Here is a 14,001-nt window from a genome sequence, read left to right as displayed (position 1 = left end):
TCCTTGTCACTGTCGCATATTTTCCCCCGCAGTTGGGCCTTCAGACGACCAAACAGGAAGAAATCCGAAGGAGCCAAGTCCGGACTATAGGGAGGCTGATGGACGACTTCCCATCCCATTTTCATGATTTTTTGTGTGTCATCATGGCTGTGTGAAGCTTGGCATTGTCATGATGGAGTTTGATGACCTTACCTTCCATTCCGGTCTCTTGGTCTAGAGAGCACGTCGTAATTTGTCCAGTGACAAACAATAACGCTCCTTGTTAATTGTGGAGCCATGCTCCAAGAAGTCTATGAAAATGACACCGCACTGATCCCAGAAAAATGAGACCATAATTTTCTGGCCTGATCTGGAAAGTCTAGGTTTTTTTTTCCGAGGAGAACAAGCATGACGCCACTCCATTGACTGTGTTTTGCTATCTGGATCTGAATGAAACAACCACGTTTCATTCTGTGTGATGACACCATCAAAACAATGTGCAGAGTCGCCGCCGAAAGTCCCAAGGAGGTCGAGACAAACATCCCTCCTGTTTGCCTTCATTTCCCTTGTCAATAACCGTGGCACCCACCTTGCACAATTTTTTCTGTATCCTAGAGACTGCACCATTGTTATCACACTACCCAACGACACCACAGTCATTTCAGCAAGCTGTCTTGTGGTTACACATCTGTCATTTTGGATGATTTGATGAATGACTTCCTTGTTCACATCGATCACTACACTTGATCTACCACATCTTGGTTTGTCCAAAAGAGTGAAATCACCATCTTTAAACCTGTGAAACCATCGTTGTTATCCTCATAAACCGGAAGCAGCTTTCTATGAATTGATGTGACTGATTCATCGCCGGTTTTGAACAGAAATTCCATTACCGACCGTTGTCGGGTCCTCATGTCTACTTCAGTGTCCATTGTGGTTTACCTGTGAACAATAGGAAAAGAAAATATTACCATTTTAAAGCCAAAGGATCAAAGTATGTTCACCTAAAATTTAATCATCATATTGCAACTAATAACAATATTATAACCATCTGTGCAAAGCTTATTGAACGCGCTTTGTACAATGGAATATCATTCTAATGTGACAATAATGGTAGACACATACATGTAAAATATCCGTCATGTCAGTTTCATCCCACAATTATCTACTTCATTGTCATATATCACTGTATTGGTAAGACAGACAAAACTACATTTTAACATGGACATAGTGACTATGTTCACTTCAGTTTCAATTTCACTGCGTCTTTCCCCTCACGATCGATATTTGAGGGTCCACCACCACACACAAATTACGGTTATACGTGTACTACTGGGCTTCGAGCATATACCGCTCGTTTTGCCTGTTCGAGTGTTATTCCCTCGAGCGAAGAAGCCTTCGATTCCGTACGCTATCTAGAGTCATCCGTGCGAACTATTTGGTGTTGGAGCGAAATCATCTCCATGCAGTTCTCTAGTATTTGGGGGCATGTGTTCGCAACGCCTCCACAAACGAGCAAGATTGTGAATGTGAGGGGCCCTACCCCAACACGCCACCCCCCACATGTCCTCACGGGATGTTGCAATATGCAGGGGGTAGCGTTGCCTTTTTATTAATTTCTCATGTTAAGAATTCAAAATTTATTTCAAGTCTATTTTATGCTCAGTGAGGCTAATCGGGACTGGACCTACACTTTAAAGTGAGATCCGAACCGCTATCTAATGTGCCTCCATCGTGGATCAAACGGAAGGAGACAGTTGCCACTATACCATAGGAAAGGCCCTGGTATGGATTACATTCATGGAAGCTTATCCTCACGATTGCTATAAAATGTAGGTAAATTCGTCGTATGAGAACCTGAGGAACGTAATTCTAAAAATGCAATTTTCAGTTTTGTTTAAATAAACTTCACTCAAGAACTCTTCTTGTAGTCATATCGACATCTCCACTTCTGATCCTTAGTAGTACGTTGGAGTTACGTAGTTACTATTTACTAACTCTTTTAAGTCAGACATATTCCTGAGAATACATTATAAATTGGAGTTACGTCCCTCTGATTCTCACAGGACGAATTGTTTGTGACATACTATTTTTTTCTGAAAATTTCATGTTTTCGCTCATGCACTGAAGGGGTGGTTAACCCTATCGATGTCAGCCTGAAAACGCCCTTCCAGTGGCGAATTAACGACCTCTCAATGGAGGGTGGTGGATGACCCTTTTTTGCTGCACGTTCATTGAAACTTTATCTTGTTAACTTAGATATGAGGAGTAATTGCTTAATTTTAAACGACACCGAGAGAATGCTTTGAAACAAGAACTCGGGAGTCACTAATATGGCTATTTCTTACTTTCTCAGATTTACTTCTTGGGTTTGATGGAGAACAGGGTTAACAAGAGTCGAGGGTAGCTGTGGTAAGTACTTATTCACTTTCTTCCCTGCTTCCTAACTTTTTCCTCTTAATTTTTTCTAACGGTAGTAGCGAAGAATTTGCTGATTGAGCTGAGATCCATTAGCTCTTCAATTTTATTATAAACTGGCCAAGACACTGGCGAACTCTTAATGGCATTAACATAAGTTTACCAGTTCACTATATAAGCGATAAGTAGGATACACTGTCCAAAATGTAGGGCTTTTAGTCAGAATGTAGGACACAGTCGTATTCACAGTAAATAGTAATACATATTACTATATTTTTTTTGTATACATCCATTATTCGTTACACATATGTATCTCAATGAGTGCTTGGGATGGTAATTTTTAATCAAGGTTAGAATCACTGTAAATATAAAGAGAAGTAAAAAAGTTAAGATATCGCCTGTGCATTGCACAATACCGCGGAGAGACATATTCGGCAGTGGTAGAAGTGAGGTGATGAACACCACGCTCTGCCCTCCTTAATCCCACAGGGTCGCCCATCAACCCATTAATGAGATGCTGGTTAATACAAAAAACTGTTTTATGTAAGGACATTGTCGAAAAGAATCATGCCTGAGATCACTCACTTTAGATATTGAAACCGGCTCTTTCACAATTTAATGTGTAAACAAACCTCTTTGATACAGAAGAACTGTGTTTCCATATTAGTTCATGCTATATGATACTTGGTTGAATATAGTGTATTTTAAGCCGGTAGATGGAAGTCAATATTAAAACAAGAAGACAGTAATTTTTCTTCCTCAGCAAGTGAGTAAGAAATTGAATTAATGATTAGGAAACACTGTACTTAAATTAGTACGAGAAATGTTTCATCGAGCAGGAAAAAAGATCATTTTTCACTTCTAAAATAATAATTTCTTATAGTTTTTCCAAAGAACCTTATATATTTCAGATATAAATAATTGAAAGTAATTACTATTTTTAGGAAATGAAGAAACAACAATGTTTGATTTTTTTGTACGGTATAGAGGTGGCAATTCAACCTATTCTCTGTACCTAAAAATAAAAAAATAAACGTTTTGTAGATACAGTCCTACACACAGTGACGACGCGAGACAATTGTATGGGGGTGGGATACAAAGAAATATTGCATGACAGTAATCAAAGATATTGACATTATTATTATTAACTTTTTCCAACATTATCAGGAGTGCATCAAGGCGAACATATTTTCTTCATAACAATTTGTTTCTTGAGGCCTAATTTCGTTTCTTTGAACCCTCTAGAAAAAATAATTCTGATTATTTATCCCTATGTACGCAGCCATGTTGCACAGATTCTCACAGATTCATAGCTCACACTGTTCTACAAAGGTTTTTTCTTATGTGAAAATAAGTTTCTCTATCAGGCACAGTTTTTTAGTTAATAGGACATAAAGCCTTATTTTACTCAGATTCACAGTTAATTATAAATGCAGGGAATTGTCAGTCGATTAGTTGGCAACATCTTCTTCTGAGCTACTGTTTCAGATGTTGACAGTTCTGTTACTAAGCTACATGATGTACCTTCAAGTTATTGTCAAGATACTGAGCATTGTGATTGCAGCTTGTGTTTAAGTTGATAAAGCTTAGAGTTCGTCTTTGCAAGACATAACAAGAGGATTCAGTATATCATAAAGAAGTCCTACAAACATTACTTTGGAATGGACATATCTGTTGTGCAGAATATTATGTTAAATTGATTAATTGATGGAAAAGTAGAAATACCATGTTGTTTGCTCTACCCATCGTATGGAGAGACAAAACCATCTTGTCACCGATTGTTATTTTTGTTTGACGAATAGGGATTTACAAATTGGAAATCTAAAAGATTCATAGTTTACTCTATCTACTGCAATAAGACCAGTTCCACACTTTGAAAGTCTTCCAGTACTTTAGAGACAAACAAATGAGATCGACAATGAGAGTGAAGAAAGTAGCAATGAGGAATTGCCATCATCTCCTCATAATTTAACCCTTTGCATCAGGCAACAAGTGCACCAATCTAATACTTTTTAATTCAAGTGGATCTAAATGATTTATCCCGTGACCTAGGCTTAAGTAAACAAAAGGCAGAACTGCTGGGTGTCAGGTTACGTGAAAATAATCTTCTCCACCCAAGCACAAGCGTTACTAAATTTATCCGAAGTGTAAAGGATTCTATTGGGTATTTTGAAACTGACGACATATTGACTTACTGCAACGACGTTAGTGGTTTAATGAACGCTCATACGGTCTTCTAATGTCTCAAAGAAACCTATGAGAATTAGAAGAAATCCATTAAATACTCGTATAAAGGGCATATGTGGAAGATGTTTGACGACTTCAATATAGATGCAATGATATTGGGGATGCAGCAGGTATACACAAAGTATACCTGCTTCCTCTGTGAGTGGTATAGCCGTGACATAATGAACCACTACGCAAATAGGATTGGCTTCAACGAAATTGACAAGTGGGAGAAAAATGTACAGCTCATGATGTTCCTGTTCCCCTCTTCACACCAAGTTAGGTCTTATTAAACAATTTATAAAGGGTATGGACACAACTGGAAGAGGATTTTAGTGTATTTGAAACAAATTGCCTCGTCTTTCACCAGCAAAGGGATAGGAAGGAGTTTTGTGGGACCTCAAATGAGAGAACTTCAGCAAATCTAGAGTTTGAAGCATGTCTAACAAAGAGAAAAGAGCATGGATACGATATTATAATAATTTTATTATATTTTTTGTAAAATACGTATTATAGAACAATTCTCTTTGCAAATATTGTGTCACAGATCACATTTATAAATTTTAAACATAATATGCTAGGTATAGAGAAAGGATGATTAAATTATTCCATGAGTTTACTCAATATTCCTCTTAAAATTGCAAGAATATTAGAAAAAAGTAAAATCATGATTACTCAAAAACTATCCCTGACAGAGAAAATCTAAATATAGATTGGAAATCAGCGCAAAATCTGCAATAGGAAGCAGAACTTTTTCCTCTAGAAAAAATAATTTCTTTTTTGTAGAACAGTGTTTCATGTCTTCGAATGAAATAATTATCCCACAAATATGTACAGAATGGTTTTACACCAACAGATCATTCTAATGACGTGATTATCTAGATTTTTCAAAATGTTTTCGTTGGGATTTAATGTCCTATTTTTGGAAGTGCTTCTATTAAGTTTATGTCATGAATTGTCATTATCACAAACACACATTATCACAATAGAAATCGCCCGACCCTGTGGCCGAGTGGTTAGCACATCGCGCTGCGACGCCAAGGGTCCCGGGTTCGAATCCCGGTCGGGCTTGGTTGTTTGTGAATGTCCATTCATCAATTTCATCATTTCATCACTCACCCCCATCTTCGCAAATTAGCCAAGAGGCACAAAACGCGAAGTAAAATAAACTAAATCAAATCAAATCAAATCACAATAGAAATTCCTTTGTTATCTCTATCACGCCATGAACCGATCTGCAGAATAAGCACAAGATTTGTTATTCTACCCACATGTCAAAACAACGACGTGAATTCATCTTTGAAGTTATGCTTTTGATAAAGCTATTACGAATTTTTTTGTTACAATTCTCTTTCGTGACCATACCTGTTGGAAATTTTGAAGATTCTGGTGTGGCCAAACTTGTTGCCACACTGGAGCTTCTTCGAAGGGTTTCAGGAATCCGGAAAACCGAAGATTAGCAAGTTACCAAACTTAATAAAATTTGGCTTCAACTTAATCGTCACCCAGGAGAAAATTAACGATAGAAAGGTATGTTTCATTGTTTTCTCGTTTTCAGTTGTAACATTGAAATTAAGATTATGCCATATAATATTAAATCACTGCTTGCATAAAATGAAATTAGTTAATTTACCAATATTTTGTGAAAATTAAAACATTCTCGTACGGATGTTTATCGTGTAGCTTTTAATGTTCAGTTTAAGAGCAACAAAGGGACACCTTCAAAAAAGTTTGGCATGGTAAAACAGAATTTCAAGCAACTTTCTTCCTATTTTTAGTATCAAGGCAAAAATCTCACATATTTGGTTTTGAGTTTTTATTTTGAAGTTCATTTTATGCACAGATAGGCTAATGACGCCTTGACCTACAGTTTAAAGTGGAATACGAACCACTATGTGCTTCCACTGGGTATTGAAGTCAGTACCTTAATTACCACCATCTGAGAGACCCCTGTAATGTTCCAGAGTGATTGTGCAATTCTTAGGTACACGTGAACACACGGATAGACGAAATAAAATACATCCTGTACATAAAAACACAAACGAGGTTTAATAAACTTTCAACATGCGTACAACATGGCGCCCGAGGAATCCGAAACTAACTCTATCGTAATCAACAAAAGACTATCGAACATATTTGTTCTTCTTCGTAGTTACATGATTATACATACTATAATGCTCAATCACAACACCGCCCATATAGTATTTAGAATCATAACAGTTATTCAGCATATGTTTAAATTATTTTAAAATTAAGAGGTAGTGTGTGGAACGAATTGCAACAATTGGGCTATCGAGATCATAAATTCATTTATAAGAATATTTTTAATATTAAATTATTGATATAACTGTTAAAACAAAAAAGGTAGCCTTGAATAGTAAGCATACGGAATTCAAGAGAGCGGGCGGGAGATACTAACACAGACATTCGTGATTTAAAACAAAAATGTAGTTGGTGCAGATGTAACGAACGCTACGTGGTTGATACTTCCTTGCAAACGACGAATAAAATTGGCCGCAAACATGGCGGCTGTGCACATCCTAACGTCACATGAAACCCACCTATTCTGAATAGATTTTGAGTTCAAAGGTAATTTTACACCGTAATTTAAATATCCTTGCATCCTTCAGTTTCAAGTTAAAATGACTGACGTATCGAAATTACAAACTGTTTCGTAGAAATGACACCTACAAATGACTTGCATGCAATATGCTCGTGCAGTATTGATTTTCAAAATCCATTAAATGACATTGTTGCGGTTTAGTTTCATTGTTTCTAACAAAATGTTCTCGCATGTGTTCACATTGTGCGAGGACGTAAGCTTATTAATCTCTATCTCAATTAATCTCTATGATTTCAATTGCAAGCTAATATTCCCCTTGACGCATAATTTTAAAGGCTTGAAATTCCAGATGTGCAATACTGCATGCATTATAAATGTTGGCGAGTTGTTTGCCATGAACATATTATCAGATGGGTATTACTTCGAATGCGCGAGTGAATATAGCGTACAATTCCATGAGCGATCAGATATTTTCTATAACGAAGGCTTAATGTGACTATAATGAATGGTTGTTATAGAAAATTAGATAGATATTGAACACACGCCAGCCAATTACTGCATGTGGACTGAAAAGGTGCTGAGATAGATGACACGAAACGAATTTGATATAACAGTTAGTTTGTTAATTCTGAACGTTCTAAAAACACACTACTTTATTGTCGATACAAAATCTATTTCTTCCCTTCAAATGGACAGGAAAGTCATCGGACAAAGGGCTTAAAGAGATTTGGTATACAGTTCATGCAGCTAAGGTTTTCTAATTACAAGAAGGAAAAGATTTATGCATTCTAAAATGTGGTAAATATATATTTAAGCAAGATATGTAATTAAATATGGAATTAAAATTGTGGAAAATATCAATTTTTAGTAAGCATGCGGCTCAAGTATCTAAATAACTAGCTTTCGAGTGCCGCTTCATCACTATCATCTCATCATTATTCATTCTTGTCTTCACGATTATGCAGAAGAGGAAGCAAAGCGACGCTAAATAAGGAAAATATAAACACCAGATGCTCATCTTTCGTCTTTAGCAAGACAGTATGAACGTTCCATAAGCACAGTAAAGCTGTCCAATTATACATACGTCATAAGGTGCATCTATATTTACTCCACTTCCAGATGGAGAGCTTGACAATATGTTATCTTTCCGCTACATATGGCACCTAATCAAGGCGTCGCCATTTATACATTGCTATCTACGGAGGGAGATAAAGCAGATACTGACGTGGCATTAGCTGGCACTTTGTACAAAACTCAGCAAATGGAATCTAATTTCAGGATCACATGGAACCATGGAAGTTGCATTCCAGTTTATTGGCTCTTACAAGGTGACGTCAACTCACATATTTCGACCTGCCTGGGCGGGTCAAGTGCTTGAAAGCAGGAATATATAGCGGAAATCATGTGGAAATGACGGTAACAGTTGCGGTGGCGGAGCGGTTAGCACGTCGCGCTACGACGCGGGTTCATGGTTTCGAATCCCGGCCTGGGCATGCATGTTTGCGAGTTCATTCATTAATTTCATCATATCAACACTCATCCCCATCTTCGCAAATTAGCCAAAAGTGGTCCAAGAAGGGAAATAAAATAAAGCAAATCAGTCAATCAATCAAGAAAAACTGTAAATTTCAAAAATTATGCAATCAAAACATGCAAATTGCAAGTGGTAAAAGGTAAAGGTAAAGTGTTCCCCTGTGCTTAGCACCACGCCATGAAGGCGTATAGGGGTTGTGGGGGTAACGCCCCACACTTTCTTGATCCGGTCGTGAGTGGGGGTGATGTGATCAGCATCACGCCCCTGACCGCCTTTACCCCCCAGGGTTTCCCCCAGGTACCCATGTTATTCGACGCTGGGTAGGCGCCGGGGCCGCTTCCACCGTTAGAAAAGTTCCCGGATTTGAACCGGCCGGGGATCGAACCCGGGACCTTGAGCATGGTAGTCAGACGCGTTACCGACTGAGCCACCGCGGCAAGTGGATTTTTCGTAATTCCGGCGCATTTTATGATTCAATTTGGAGAAGATTTAGAGTGAGATAATTTTTAATCCTAGAAAGCTAACTTGTATGAAAAGTTTCGTTTAAGCTAAAGTATCGTAACATTTACGAGGCGGTTAAAAAAACTATGACAACCAATAGGTTTTTTAAAAATTGAATTTTAATGAACATGACTTGTTAGAATACACATTGACAAACATTTCGGTCACAAAAACACTGTTTTAAAGTTCATCATTGCAGTGCAAAGAGCATTCTCCCCGATGCTCCCCACAGATCGGCGTGTTGCAGCGGCAGCATTACAATGACGTTATCCTCCTCTTTGCCGATGGACAAATTCCGCAGATTGTGCGTGGCTGGTTTTGTGGATTAATTTTTGGTGGTTATAAATAATTTTAACTTTAATTCAATCAAAAGATAACCCTCACTAAAAACTTCACAAACTATACACACTAATGAAAAAAAAATAGAAGTTCGCAAAAAAGGTTTCCAGCAAAAATCCAGGCGGAGAAGCCAACTTGTCGTAAAACGTACGAGCGCGTTCTGAAAACAACTATACCGGCCAGTTGACAACTGAATCTGCTATAAACCGACACAAAAGACAACGTGGTGAGCGGAACTGATCCGACGAGTCCATTCCCCACCGGCTAAGGGGTGTACGGTGAAATATGGTCATCTTGGATCGTAGGTTTTACGATACGTTAGCTTTCTAGGTAAGAAAGCATATTTTAGTCGTTACTAATCTAAATGATGGAAAACGATTGCGATTGAAGTACGTATAGTGCGTGCAGTATTGATGATGACGTTTTAGAATAAATATTTGCTTGGCTTAAACACCATAAAACAAGTTGCGAAAACTCATTATAGGTGACTGACAACTAGGAATGTTTGAGGCTTGAAGATATAGTTAAATAATAAATTAGTTTTGCAACGCGTTGAGGGTGAAATTAATTTCATACCCTTCAATTGTTTATTTTCAGATTGCTAATTTCCAAGGTATAACATGCGTAGGCAGGTGTGTCTTACATTTTCTGTACTTTTGTTATTTGAGTAGCTTTGGTCTCTCCCTAAGTAAATCACGAAGATGATAAATAGACACACGGGAATAATCCAGAACTCAAACCTGGAACCTTCGATGCGAGGTGTGTTTCTTGTTCTAACTATATCTGTGTGCTTTCGTTAGATTCATGGTATTTCGTGAGTAGATATGAAGAGAGTAAATAAGACAAGTGGGTGAAACGGACTGGAGAATCGTAGCTACGGAACCATTGAGAAGATATCCTTAGTCAAGATAGAGAATCTCTATATCCCTTGTGATAGAGAACCTATTAGAAGAATGAAAGGACAGATTCAAATATTAAATTTTTGTGTATCCTTTCGTCAAAATGCCTAGAAACTAATATAATATACGTGTTCACTGCTATAAAATAATAAAATTTTTTGAGCATGGTGGGGATCGAACCAAAGGCCTCGCTGATGAAAGCTCTGCACGCTACCCAACACACTACCAATAACGCTACATTTTAATTTTTTCAGTCAATCTATTTCCTTCCTCAGCACCTGGAAAAGCAAATACATCTTAATTTCTGATAATTGTTTCATTGTCTATTAATAGAAACCACGTATGTAAGAAATAGACGCATTCTTTCTGTGAAATATCTCATGTTTCGCACATCATGGTTCTCCGTTTACTCTTATTTAGACATTGACTTTGAAGCGGCCCCGGCGCCCACCCAGCGTCGAATAATATGGGTACCTGGGGGAAACCCTGGGGGCTAAAGGCGGCCAGGGGCGTGATGCTGATCACATCAACCCCCACTCACGACCGGATCAAGAAAGTGTGGGGCGTTACCTCCACATCCCCTATACGCCTTTATGGCGTGGTGCTAAGCACAGGGGAGCACTTTACCTTTTTTACTTTTTCTTGGAAGTTAAAACTTAGCTCTATGTGTGTTTTCTTCAGGTGCATGTGTGTGAACGCGTGTTGGATGTTGTTTTAGGTATTATTTTAGTTCAAAGCATGAATATAATAGTAAAATATGGAATTTACTGTAATGCAAGGAGTGAAAATATAAACCCAGTCCGTCAGGTTCGTTCCCAAACAACATTAAATAAAGTTTTGATTGATTGATTTGGTGTTTTAAGTCAACTTTATGCACAGTAAGGCTAATCAGGACTGGACCTACAGTTTAAAGTGGGATCCGAACCACTATGTTCCTCCACCGGTTATCGAACCCAGGACCCCTTGGTTACAAGGCGACGACGCTACCACTGCGCCATCGGGGAGGCCATTAAATAAAGGAACGTAACGAGGACCAAGTATTATTCCATGTCGAGAACACGATACATTACGTCCGACAATTTTCATCTCGTATTTCTCTTTGGCATCACTGCTCAATTTCTCAAGATGTATGTATACCCGTGATTGGTATACAAGCCGCAAAATTGCAATGCTGTTTGGGTTATCTAGTCACAAGGCGCTTGGTGGTCAGACAACGAGGGCTTGCTTCAGTGCTTCTTCAATAGGGTCGTTACAACCCAGCAGTGTCCGTGACTGTACATACTGTCCTTGGTAATACCATTACTACATTCAATTTTATGAAACTGTTAGTTCTTTATTTTGAAATACAAACGGTATTTCTTAAGTAACAATTTCGAAAGACATAGGCTAGTAATTGCATGGATATTTCATATGTATAATTTTGCAGTGTATCACCTCCATAATAATTTATTTAAAATATTGGTTATTTATAAGGCGATGTACAAATTTAATAAACATGGTTAAATTATAAAACTAAATTGTAGATTTGATGACACTATGGCCAAGTGGGTCATGTTTCATGGCATAAATCATAAATTAATTTTCAAGATTCGTTCGAACACTGTCCTAATCCTTGGATTTCGTGTAACTATGATAATAGGTTACTACTATACTTAACACTCTCCTTTTAAATAAGGCTTTAATTACAGTTTACAAAAACACCGAATTGCTTAAATTCACATCGACCAGAAATCGAACTGAATCGGTTATGTGTTTGCTACTCGAGTTCCTCAATTCAGTTCTAGCTGAAAGGTACCATGATGTATCTGTTCGATCTTCCAATATCTGGTTGAACTAGTCGAAAGCATGGGCCGTCTCAGTCATTGTTGTGATTCCCTGGACCAGTCGAGAATGCAGGTCATGAAACGAGACGTTAGAATTCGACAGCCCAGCCTTCGAACCCACATCGCATCTCTGATTCCATTCACGAGGGAAGGAAGGAAAGCAAACCGAAACGAAAGCCAAGAGACCAACAGAAAGATGAAAAGGGTCAATTGATAAGATGCCTCGGGGCAAACAGAAAGTTATTTTCCTTTTCTCTTTCTAGCGCTCGAAAGTTAGGAAGAGAAAGGAGTTGAAGAACAAAATGGCTGCACGTATGAAGAAGCTGGCTGTTGGTCATCTTTGCTACAAAGAAACTTCCAGAAGAATGTTTCCAGTACGTGACTGTTCCTGGAGCGAAGAATATTTGCAAACTGCATACAGAACAGCCAGTTATAAGACATGGCATGAATTTGTTGTTATGTGTTATATTAATAAGACCGGAAAGGGTTTGGCTGACTTTTAAATTCCCTCCAATATACGAGGGAAGCAGACATTTATATTAATAAAAGAAGAATACTGGACAGTTGGTGGTAACATGGCACTACTTGTACACGGACCTCTTTGCCATCACCTTGTAAAGAAGGGGTCCCGTTATTTTTATGCTTGTGGATTAATATTTTTATTGTATTATTTTATTATTATTATTATTATTATTATTAACATTAACTTTCATAAGAATAAACCTTTTTATTTTATTTATTTTTGAGGGTTCATTGGTTCCTAGCTTACTTTTAATTTTAGGGGGAGGATAACAACCAGAGTGGTTCGGATTCCACTTTAAACTGTAGGTCCAGTACCCGCCTGACGACGTAGTTATAATCCCGTCACATTGTAATCAAGGGGTCCCTTATTCGATCCCTGTGTGATTCGTATCACACTTTAAACTGTAGGCCCAGTCCTTGAATATCAAGTGGACTTAAACAATCCGGCATACGCCTATGATCATATCGTGAGTTGGTCAAAGTGTTAGAGACTACAAGAAACCATTTTTTGAGTGTACTACAGAGAAAAAGAAGACAGTAATTGTAATAGAATTATACGGTGTGCTCGAAGTGAGGGGGGGTAGTATCCCCCCCTTTCCTACTAGTAAAACCTTTCGCAAAGCATCTACCAAGCTGTCTCCTTGTCACCATTAAACCATAGGAACATCCCTCAGCTAATCCCAAGGCTCGGTCAAACAACCCCCCCAGGAACATTTTCTACAAAAGGCGCTGCATAAATATAATGGTCTATTTTCTAGTCACTTGATGACGAGATAACAAGTCCTACCTGGAAATGGATGTAAGAAGTGTGTAGTGAAATAATATAGAAAGGCATCTTCCTGCGTTTTGGATATTTTACGTTTGGACAACGTTTTACATCAAACTGTGCCAATTTTGCATTTAGCAACTTTGAAGCATTCCCACTCTATCTTCTTTGTACGTGCCCGTTGCCTGGCAAAAATTCCCGGTGAAATTTACATCCGAATGCATTCATTTGACGTTCTTAATGCAATGCGCCCGCTTGGATGCCTCCAACGCACACATCTTTTTTTGCGATTTTTTTCCAGTTTTCGAACGACTCTGGATGCTGTTCTATGACTTTTTTTACCCTCTCAATCATCGAACCTTTTGCAAACAGTTGAACGGAACTTGAAAGCATTTGGATTCGGGTATGGGGAGGGAGAGAAAGATGGACAG

At 38.1% G+C, this 14,001-nt stretch overlaps 1 long non-coding RNA gene across 1 annotated transcript in view; it reads left to right on the top strand.

The window, feature by feature from the left end:
• The window catches only part of LOC145985401 (uncharacterized), a 174,431-nt gene that overhangs the window by 42,428 nt on the left and 118,002 nt on the right, over positions 1 to 14,001 (top strand). Inside the window, exon 2 of the long non-coding RNA XR_014441420.1 lies at positions 2,336 to 2,391. This is a non-coding gene — a long non-coding RNA (uncharacterized LOC145985401). The remainder of the gene's footprint in view (positions 1 to 2,335; positions 2,392 to 14,001) is intronic.

The sequence above is a fragment of the Lepisma saccharinum genome, chromosome 3, assembly GCF_977018435.1.
Source record: "Lepisma saccharinum chromosome 3, izLepSacc3.1, whole genome shotgun sequence".
NCBI classification, from domain to species: Eukaryota; Metazoa; Arthropoda; class Insecta; order Zygentoma; family Lepismatidae; genus Lepisma; species Lepisma saccharinum.
Note: the sequence above shows the minus strand (reverse complement) of the source record. Positions and strands in the feature narration are given on the sequence as shown.